The sequence below is a fragment of the Macaca mulatta genome, chromosome 17 (genome assembly GCF_049350105.2).
Source record: "Macaca mulatta isolate MMU2019108-1 chromosome 17, T2T-MMU8v2.0, whole genome shotgun sequence".
NCBI classification, from domain to species: Eukaryota; Metazoa; Chordata; class Mammalia; order Primates; family Cercopithecidae; genus Macaca; species Macaca mulatta.
In genome coordinates, this window is record NC_133422.1 from 105661302 (window position 1) to 105672815 (window position 11514).

An 11514-nucleotide genomic window follows, 5' to 3' on the forward strand; every position below is an offset into this window, starting at 1 on the left:
TCTGTTCATTCTTCTGACCCAATGCCAGTGTGCGGTGTCTGTGTTTAACTTTTTTCCCCGCAAGTGAGGTTGCACTAAGTATATTCTTTCCTAACTTGCCTCTTTGAGCCTTGTCTTAGGTATCTTTCCATATGGGTGTATGTGGTTCGAACCATTCATGGTTTTTGACCACTGCATAAATTTTCCCCTGATTGAATGCACTGCAGTTTGTCACCTATCAGTGGATATTTGGGAGGGAGCAGTGACTCTTGCAGAAACGCTCTACTGAATATCCTTCTGCGTACAGCTGTGCGACTGCACATGCAGCTAAATGATTAACTTCTGGGAACGTCTGTGTGGCTTTGTTTTTTTTTTTTTTTTTTTTTGTTTTTTTTTTTTGAGATGGAGTCTGGCTCTGTCGCCCAGGCTGGAGTGCAGTGGCCGGATCTCAGCTCACTGCAAGCTGCGCCTCCCGGGTTCACGCCATTCTCCTGCCTCAGCCTCCCGAGTAGCTGGGACTACAGGCGCCGCCACCTCGCCCGGCTATTTTTTTGTATTTTTTAGTAGAGACGGGGTTTCACCGTGTTCACCAGGATGGTCTCGATCTCCTGACCTCGTGATCCGCCCGTCTCGGCCTCCCAAAGTGCTGGGATTACAGGCTTGAGCCACCACGCCCGGCCACGTCTGTGTGTTTTTAGCTTTGATAGAATTTGCCGTATTTTTACAAGGTGTTTTGGAAATGATGACCTTGGCAGGCGTCCAGTTCTAGTTTCTCAGAAGGAATGGGGCCATGATGGCAGGGGAAGCATGCTCTTCGTTGCGATGCCTTCTCATGGAAGCCGCTGACTCCAAAACATGCTCTTCATGGTCGACGCCTTCCCAGGGAAGCCGCTGCCCTCCCATGAGCATGGCTTTGGAAATGGGGAAGATTGGGGTGGTGGTTCTTTCCTGTGCCAGGCTCCTTGCTCATCTTTCTAAGGCATATCAAACTCTCCCTTGTCTAGGGTCATGACCTCCTGCCTAGCCTGGCCCCTTCCACACCACGCTGCTCTAAAACATGCGGCGAGTGGGCGGGGCCTTCCTGCCAACTCCTGGGTGCTTTTAGAAAATGTCAGTTCCTGTGTCCCCCACCCTAAGGAGCTGATTCCTGAGGGTGGAATCAGGAATCTGCATTTTTAACACACCCCCGTGCTGTTAGTGCCTGTAGTAACGGTGTACTGGTGCCCATGTAGGTGGGCTGCTCAGTTTAGGTCTTTTGCATGATGGTTACTTAGTGTCTGGGCAGCCACAGGAGAAGGGCGTGTGACCGGCCTGTGTGCAGGAGTAAGCCCGGCACCGCCAGCACTGCCACATGCTAGTTAGTTAGGAGGCCACACCTTCTTTGCCATATCTCTAAGAGCAGTTGCTGCCTGTCGTCATTGGAGAGGGTCATCTAAAACGTGTTCAGGTTTTACAGGTGTTAAAGTGCTTTGAGAATCGGGGGAGTTGAGACGAACTGTGACTTTGGGGGTCAGTCCTGTCTCCAGCTCCCCACAGTGGCTACATAGGGTCTCGCAAGTACAACCCCGCTTCCTCCTCCCTGCCCCTCAGAGGATGTTGGACTGCTTACAAAAAGGTGCAACCCACTACGAGGGAATTGCCTCCACCTCTCACCACACTTAAAAACCTGCCTGCATGTGCCCCGCTGCTCTATCTTGTTTCAGTGGAAGAATTCGCCCAAGCCCCCAACCCCATGGCTTCCTTGCTGGCCTGGGAGCCTGCGTCTCCTCTCCTGCCTTCCCGAAAGCCAGACCCTTCTCTCGGCCACTATGTCTGTTGTGTTTGTTTCTTATGGAAAATGTCATGCTTATATAGAAGTAGGGTAATGAGTGATGATTGCTCTCCGAGATTTGTGAACATTCCAGGCCCTATGACTCCTGGTCTGTTTTAGAATGAAGGAAAATAGCTGGGCCCACCCAGGGGAAAATGCTGTGCTCATATGATGAATACATTTAGTTACAGTTCAGTATCCATTTGTGGAGATGAAACCAATTGCAGACCAGGAATAAGAGGGAATTTCTTCAGTCTGATTGAGAACAGTTACCAAAAAACCTATCAATATACATATAAGAAGGCTAGTAACTCTCACCGGCTATTCCCCAGGGCTTGCTGGTGGAGCAAGGCAAGGAAAAGGGAGAGGGAAACAGGTTGTAAAGAAACAGCTATAATTGCCACGACTTCCCACCTATACTGTTGTTTATGTAGAAATACAAAAGTATCTGCAATTAAATAGAATTCATAATGCTGCCAGATATAAGATGTAGCAATTTTCTCTAAATCAGGAACAAATGGAAAATATATCATTTCAATAGCAAAGATATCAAGTAGGAATAAAATGAAAAATATGCAAGACCTTCATGCAGAAAACTACAAAACACTGTTGAAAGAATTTAGAGAAGGTCTAAATTAACAGAGCGATATGTTGATGGTTAAAGGACTGCGTGGAGAGGCGTCAGTTCTCCGTGTTGATGGTTAAAGGACTGTGTGGAAAGGCGTCAGTTCTCCGTGTTGATGGTTAGAGGACTGTGTGGAGAGGCGTCAGTTCTCCGTGTTGATGGTTAGAGGACTGCATGGAAAGGCAGCAGTTCAATTAATTTCTTGGTGGATTCCATGCCAGCCTTTCAAGTCCTATGAGTTTGTTACCCCTTTTCTGGATCTTGAGAAGCAGGTTACGTGGAAATGCGAAGTGCCCAGAACAGCTGAGAGCCTCGTGCAGACGCAGAGCAAGGCGGGAGGACGTGCCGGGCAGGATGACGAGGCTTAGGCGGACAAGCCAGTGGTGGTGCCCAGGGAGGGACCGCTGGAGGTTACATCAGGGGTCTCGCTGCAGAGCAGTGGGGAAAGGACAGCGTTTTCAGTCAGTAGTTCTTTTTGGCCAGAAGTTTTTCCATGGGGACGAATGTGAACCTTGACTCCTCCCTCACACTGTGCCCATTAATCCTAGGTGGATGTTAAATTTAAATGTGCAGGGGAAGCTGAACGTGGTGGCTCGTGCCTGTCATCCCAACACTTTAGGAGGCTGAGGCAGGTGGATCACTTGAGCTTGGGTTCAAGAACCCGTCACTACCAAAAATCCACACACAAAAAAAAACCAGGCATGGTCGTGCATGCCTGTGGTCTCAGCAACTTGGGAGGCTGAGGTGAGAGGATTGCTTGAGCCCGAGGGGCGGAGGTTCCAGTGCGCCGAGATTGCACCACTGCACCCCAGCCTGGGCAACAGAGCCAGACCCTGTCTCAAAAACAAACAAAAATGTGCAGGGGGAAGCGAGAACCCTTTAGAAAATAATGTAGGAGAACGTCTTCATGACCTGAGAGTTAGGGAAGATTTTTTAACAGGACACAAAGCTCCAATCACAAAAAAAAGGTTAATAACTTTGACTGAAATGAATGTAACCAATGATAAACTGCTTAAACCACTGAGAAGATGCAGCCGCACCATGTGGAGTGAGAGCACTGTAGGCCAAGCGCCACACCCAGCCCGTGTAACAAATCAATAAGAAAAAGACAAGTGAGACAAGGCAAAAGATTTGAAAGACGTGTCACAAAGAATATCCACAATGGCCAGTCAACAGAAAAGGTCTTTGATCTCATTTATAATCGGGGAAATGCAAGGTAAAGGTAAAAATTATACTATTAAAATCTCACTAAAATGATGAATACTGTCAAGTATTTCTGAAGGTGTGGACGCTGTTGGTTGCAGGGTGACTTGGTATAAGCACTTTAGAAAAGAGCCGAGCATTGTCTGCCGCAGATACTCAGCTCCCACATGCCTTCACTTGCTGCTGCTGCTGCTGTGACCAACTGCGTGCCTCACCCAGCACCCCGAGTGTGTGTCTGTCTCGGTGGGTCAGGAGTCTGGGCACGGCAGAGCTGCAGGCCTCCCTCCCAGGCTGACATCAAGGTCTCAGAGGGACCAGGTTCTCCTCTGAGCTCGGGGCCTCTTCCAGGCACGCACACAGGTGACTGGCAGCGTTCACTCCTTGCTGTGGAGAGATGGAAGCCCATTTTCTTGCTGTCCATTGGCCAGAGGTTGCTTTTGCTCCTTGGCTGCTAGTCATTCTCTTCGTTCCCTGCCCTTTAGCCCCTCACACACTCCAAAGCCAGCAGGAGAATCTCTGACTTCAGCCAGGACAGTGCCGCACTTCGTGCCGTAATCACAGGAGCCAGGATCACGCCCACTTTGCCCTACGATGCAGCCTGATCCTGGGCGTGACCCCATCCTAGTCACTGGTCTTCAGGGTGACCCCATCCTAGTCACAGACGCCAGGGGCGACCCCATCCTATTCACGAACCCCAAGGGTGACCCTGCCCGATTCGCAGATCCCGAGGACAACCCCATCCTACTCACTGGTCTTGAGGGCAACCCCGTCCTCATCATGGATCCCGGGGGTGACCGTGTCCTGTTCACAGATCCTGGGGGTGACCGTCCTGATCCTGCCTGGACCTCACAGGGTCGGGGGTGGACACCAAGGGCAGGAATCTTGTGGCATCTTTGAATTCTGCCCACCATACCATGCAGTGCCGCTCTTGGAGTATCTATCCCCCACAGAAATGACCGAGATCGTTTGGATGGATGTGGTGAAAATGCACGTCAGACCAAAGCTCTGCTCCTCAACATGGGTGATGCTCTGAACATAACATTGAATGAAAGAGGCCAGATGTAGAAATACACTAAATGATTCAGTTTATGTAAAGTTTTTTAAAAAGTTGAACCACAGTATATAGTGATACAAGCTTAGGTGGCAAAAGTGTAAAGAAAAACAAGAATGTGATTCCCCTAAACACCAGGGCTGCTTTGAGCTGGTGGAAAATGCCCTTGGGATGGAGTTTTCTGACTTGGAGAGGTGAGGGGTCATGGCAGACACAGGGCTCATGGGCCTCCCCTGTCATGGGGGGACCTCCGACCCCAAAGGGCTGCCACAGTTAGGAACCTTTAAGCTTTTCAAGAAGGCGGGCACGTCACCAATGCCGTTCTCTGAGGAACACGTTGACAGCAGTGGGTCGCCCAGATATGATCAAAGCAGGGGTCAAAATGGACCTCCAGATGGGAAATGCCTCCGGGAGGAGGGTCAGCTCCCAGGCAAGGGCTCGCTTTGCCCCTCCACGGCACCGACCTGCCCGGGCCTCAGCCACCGTGAGTGCTGACTCTTGGGAACTTTGATTCTGGGAATGAGGCTGCCTAGGCCTCAGCATTGCTTTTGTTTACGGATTTGGGGAGAGTGCTGGACTCTGAAACTGTGTACATGAGAGCCTCCTGGAGCATCTATGGCCCCAGAGGAGCCACACGCATCCGTGGAAGGGTAGAGAGGACACTGGGGCCCCTCTGGCTGAGACAGCAGAACAAGAAATGGGGGGAACAATCTCAGATTTCGTTTTTGGGTTGTTTTTTGAGACAGAGTCTTGCTCTGTGGCCCAGGTTGGAGTGCAGTGGTGCGATCTCGGCTCACTGCAACCTCCGCCTCCCGGGTTCAAGAAATTCTCTTGCCTCAGCCTCCCGAGTAGCTGGGATTACAGGCACCCGCCACCACGCCTGGCTAATTTTTGTATTTTTAGTAGAGACAGGGTTTCACCACGTTGGCCAGGCTGGTCTTGAACTCCTGACCTCAGGTGATCTGCCCACCTCGGCCTCCCAAAGTGTTGGAATAACAGGCGTGGACACTGCGCCCGGCCCAAACTGAGATTTGAATTTAGTTTTATTTCTTTGGGCCTCAGCTTGCAAAAGCAGGAAGATTTAACTTGCAGACATTAATTTTCCCAAAAGTTCATTGAGCAAGAGTTCATATTAGGGTGTGTGGTGTCTGCGTGTCGATGACACTGCGTCATCAGAGCATCTCAGTCTGAGTTGTCACGTCCTTGTAGTTAGAAAGGGTCCCACACACATGCCAAGTATCCTATATTTGCTCCTAAGAATGAAAATGGGTTACTTTTGTTCCTTGCTGTGTTCCTGGACACTTTACATCAACTCTGGATTCCAGAGGGCGGTTATTTGAGTTTTGTTTGTTAACATGTCTGGACGAAATCTGTGGTCTGCTCCCCGTCAGTGTGGGGCACACGTGTCGGCACTGAATTTTTGCTGGGAGGGGAATGGGGATTGTTTTAGTTCTGAGTTTTGGTGGGTTTTGCTCTTTGCCTGCATGATTGAGCTGGAGACTGGGCTGAGGCTTGGTTGGAGCTGGTGCTCCCCACACAGCATGGCCTCCACTCTGCTGGGGCTCTGTGGGTGGGCTGGGGACACATACACCTCTTCCTCCAGCTCTCTGAGTATGACCTCTGGGCATGTCCCAGCAGCACCTGGCCAGGGAGGCAGGCTTGGGCCCTCCAGTGCACCTGCCTGCGTCTTCCCCCAGCCCCTCCTCCCTGTCCCCGCCCTGCGGAGTCCTGCAGTGAGTCCCTACCTCTGGCCTCCAGGGCCCCCATGCTTCGCCAGTCCCGCTTTTGGACACCGTGCAGGGAAGCACCCCCAGTGGAGAGCTGGGCTCCACCATGTTTCCACCCCTCAGAGTCCTCGGCTGTGCTGTCTTCTCTTCAGTGCCTAGAAGCAAGAACCATGCTCCTTCCCCGGGGTGGCCCCAGCAAAGCCCCACAGACTGCGTGGCCTAAACTGCAGAAATGTATCATCTCCTGGCCTGGAGCCCAGGGCCTAAGCTCAGGGTGTCGGCAGGGATGGCTCCTTCCGAGGCCGTGCAGGAGAACCCGTCCAGGCCTCCCCTCCAGCTCCTTGGTTCGCTGCCGTCTTTGGGGTTCCTTGGCCTGTAGACGCCTCAGTCCTCTGCACCCTGTGGGGCTGGCCCAACTCGCCCCCTTCATAAGGACACCAGTCACATTGGATTAGGGTTCTGCCATCTGACCTCACCTTCTGAAACCCTCTTTCTAGACAAGGCCATGCTGGGGTACAGGGGTCAAAGCTCCTGGTACTCAGGGTGGGGGCCACAGGCTCTGGTCTGACCCCAGGCCCACCTCCAGTCTCCAACGTACAGACCTGGCTTGCTCCTCAAGCCTTCGTGTTATTTTATTTGGGGTTGTTTTCTGATGGGAATACGGGACAGGTGTTGAAGGTATGGACATACCTTTGCTGTTTATTGTCCCGGTGAAGCAAACACGGTGTGCTTGCTTCCTGCGGCTGTTTTCACACAGCAGCACCCACATGGCGCCAACAGCAGAGCTTTCTTCTCTCTGGCTCTGTGGCCACAATCTGAAGTCAGGACGTGGGCAAGGCCCCTGCTCCCCTGAGGGTTCTGGGGAGGGCCCTCCTGCCCCTCCCGCCCCAGGGCTGCTGGCAGTCCTCCATGTTCCTGGGCTTGCGGGCACCTTGCTCCATCTTCACCTCTGTCGCTGCACAGCCGTCCGTCCCCTCCCCAGGCCTCTGCACCTGCACGTGACACCTCCTGGTGTTTCTGTCTTCTCATCTTAATAGGACACCAGTCCTATTGGACAGGGCCACGCTCACAACCTCAGCTCGATTACATTGGCAAAGACCCTATTTCCAAATAAGCCCTCATCCTTAGGTCCTAGGGGTTAGGACTTCAACACCTCTTTTTTGAGGAAACACAGCTCAGCCTGTAGTGATGGGGTAACTGGACTCACACCCGTCTAGGAGCCCCCCCAGATCCCCTGCCCTCAGCCTGGGAGAGCATCTCTGCCAGGAGTCAGGTCTGAGTGCTTTGCTCAAGTTGTTAGCCAAGTCCGTCACAGGGTTAATAGCTTCATAGTCAGGGGTCCTCAGAAGTAATGGGTTCCTGTGGCACTGGACCTATTTCCAAAGAACCCCACGGCAGCTCCTACATGTTCCCATGGGAAGCCTGCACAGTCTACCCCTGCACACATCTTGCTCTTGGCTAACATTGTGTCTGTCAGTGTCATCACTGGTTATCACGTGGGAGCAGGACTCAGGACCCATACAGACAGCTGAGTCCATGCAGGCTGCTCCGTCCTGTGGCCCACTGGATTTCACTCTTCCACGGCATGGCCTGTCCCTAGAAGCCCTTGGTGAACACCCCTCTCCCCACGAGTCTGGGGCAGTCCCTGCCGCCCCCAGCCAGTGGCTCCCGCAGCTTCCCGGTGCTGGCTCAATCCCGGCAATGACCACACTGCAGGCTCATCTGTCTCCACTCCTTCCCCAGAAGCTCGTTGATGACGTGGTTCTCCAGCCGACTGCTGCCCAGGTTGGTGCCTGCTGTAGGTAAGCACCGTGCCTCTGCCCGGGAGCCCGCACGCAGTGCTGGTGGGAACGTGGAATGGTGCAGCCACTTTGTAAAAGAGCCTGGCAGGTCCTCAGAGGGTGAAACAGAATTCCTGTGTGTCATAGCCCATCTGGGCTGCTGTAACAAAAATGCCACAGCCTGGGTGGCTTATAAACAACAGACACTTTTCACTGACGCTTCTGGGGGCTGGAAGTTCTAGATGGAGATGTGGCAGATTTGCTGTCCTCCGAAGGCCCCTTCCTGGTTCATACTCGGTGCCTTCTCACTGGGTCCTCACACGGAAGAAGGGGCGAGGGAACTCTCTGGGCCTCTTTAATGGGGGCACAATTCCCATTCATGAGGCTTCACCCTCACGACCTCGTCACCTTCCAAGGCCTCGCCTCCTAATCCCATCACCTTGAGGGATGGGAGGACATAAATATTGGGTTCTTCCCACCGTGTGACCCGGCAATTCCACTCCTAGGAATATACCAAAGAGAAGTGAAAATATACGTCCACACAGAAACTTACATTGCGTGTTCCCAACAGCATTATTCATAAAAGCCACAATGTTGGCCCAACCCAATGCCCATCCACAGACGAACGGCTAAACGAAATGTGGCATGTCCCTGCAGTGGAATATTATTCAGCCGTGAGAAGGAATGAAGCTCTGACACGTACGACATGGCGGGTGAACCTTCTGCAACATGGAAAATTCAGACACACAAACCCACAACGCGTGTGACCCCATGGATGTAAAGTGGCGGAACAGGTAAATCTGCAGAGACAGAAGGTGGATCGGGGGCTGCCTAGGGTGGGAGCGTTCGGCTGCCCGAGGGCCAGGCTTCCTTTGGGAGGATGAAAGGTTCCAGTGTGGATCGTGAAGGCTCACATCGCGGACACACTAAACACCATGGAATTGCACGTTGGATGGGTGAGTTCGTGGTGCATGACGTATATTTCAATAAAGCCATCATGAACATCAAACAGAAAGGCAGCCTCGTGTCCTGTGCACGGGTGAAGCCTAGTGTTTGCTGCATGGTGGATGGTGGCAACGCTGCCCAGGGCATTCCTGGAAACCCACCGTGGCCCTCAGGGTCACCTGGTCATGGGCACCGCTGTGTGCTGGGCATCGGGCATGAGGGGGTGCTTGCCGGGGAGACTTTGTCCTCACCCTCCTTTAACACCTGGGGAGGGCTGGTCCCAAGGGGGAGGTCACAGGGCTGGTGACGTGGGGGCCAGAGCCCTGCCTCTATCTCATTGTGTGCAGGAGGAAGGACCCGAGACCCCCCCTCAGGCTGCACCCCAGAGCCTGTGACGCCTGGGCCACGGGCTCCGTACCTTTGGGGCTGACTGCCTCCTGTGCCCCCACCCCCAGCTGCAGCTGCCCCTCCTTCTCAGGATCCTCTCTCCTTCCTGCACCCTTGGCCCTGCAGCCTGGCCTGTCCCCTGGGGTGCCCCCTCCCTCTGGCCTGGAGGTAGGGCCCCCCAACTCCAATTCCATCTCCACGCAGCCCGGTTCCTTGATCCCTACTTAGGGCAACCTCAGCTGCCTGTTCCCGGGGCAGAGCCTTGACTTCCTCCTCATCCAGAATAGAGCATGCACTGCCCCCTCACCCTCAGGACCCCCACTCCAGCTCGCTCCGTCCACCAGGGGCTTAGCGTCCCACGTCCTCTGCTCTTCCCGGGATGTCCTCATGCTCTTTCTCAACTTAGAGTCCATCAGCACCCCACTCAAATCCAGCCTCAGCCCACTTAAATCCAGCACCCCAGTCCTGCGTCGGTGGCCGCCGGGTGTGACAGGTGGCAGGTCACCCAGCAGCACCCTGGCACCTGGCCCCTTAGTCACACCTCTGCCCTTGCTCTAGTGGGTGCCAGCTCTGGCTGGACAGCCCCACTCCACTCACCCTCCTGACAGCACCGACCCCTCCTCCACTTCACTCCCTGAAGCTCCCCCGTTTTCGCAGGCTCACCTGGCCACCCCCACACGGCACCCACTGCCTCCGCATAGCGTCTCTGGCCTCTGCAGCACCATGGCTGCCGGGCCCCGGGCTGTCCCCTGCTCCTGTCACTGGCCCTGGGCTCCTTCTCCAACTGCTGCTCCCCAGGGTGCTCCGGCACCTGCTGGTGGCTTTCACTACCAGCTGCTGGTGTCCTCGTCCACCAAGCCCTCACCCTGAGCCCCCTCCTGGGCGTGTCCCCTGGAGGCCTCTGTCCACCTGACGCCCACAGCACCAGCCTCCAGTCCCCCAGCAGCGTCCTCGGCTCACCATTGACTGTTCCTTCTCTTGTTCTCCACATCCAAGCTGTCTGCCACTCTTATTAATTGATTGGTTGATTGACACAGCGTCTCCCTCTGTTCCCCAGGCTGGGCTGCAGTGGTGCAATCAACAGCTCCCTGCAATCTTGATCTCCCAGTCTCAAGCGATCCTCCCGCCTTGCCCTACCAAGATTCTGGGATTACAGGTGCACACCACTATGCACGGCCCACTCCTTCAACTCGAACAACAAAAAGCAGCAGCCCCTCCAGCAGCCGCCTGCCTTCCTCCTCACAAGTATCCCGTCCTTCCTGCTCACTCACCTCCCCACAGCCGTTTCCAGCACAGCAGAGTGATGCTGTGAAAGTGATTCCATTTCTCTGCACAAAATCTGCTAGTAACTCCCTGCTTTGCTCAGAATAAAGGCCACCATCCTCACTATGACCCACGTGGTTCCATGCCCTGCCCTCCTGCGGCATCCGGGCTCCTTGTGTCTCTCAAGTCGCCACACCAGCCTCCACCCAGGACCTCTTCGTGCTCCCTCGTCAACCCCAGACACACCTTCCTCCCTGGAGGCTGCCTGCCCACACCGTGGCAAGGGGCAACCCCTGCCCTGATGCACCTGGCCCATGGCCCGGGTCTGGTCTGAGGCAGCTACGTCGCTCTGGCCCCTCCCCAGGAGGGAAGGGATTTGGTTTTGTTCCCTGCTGCACCCAGTGCTGGCTGGCAGAGAGGGGTGTCCCAGGAAGGACCAGGACACAAAGGAAGGGAGGATCAGGACTCAAGCGCCTGCACCCACAAACTTGGTGGGCCAGGGGCGGGGGTGTCCGGCAGGGAAGGTGGGACTCAGCCCGTGCTGTCCCCAGCAGCGTCTTGCTCCTGGAACTCCCTCCCTACATCTGTTCATCCGAGTGGCCTTGGTCCTGGATGCAGCCAGTGTTCAGGTGGACACTGCATGGCTCCGAGGGCCTGTGTGACGCCCACGTGACCTCACGGGGCTGTGTGATGTCAGCGCGGGCGGGGTGGGGTGTGCCCAGTCTGGTCCCACAGCTCACAGT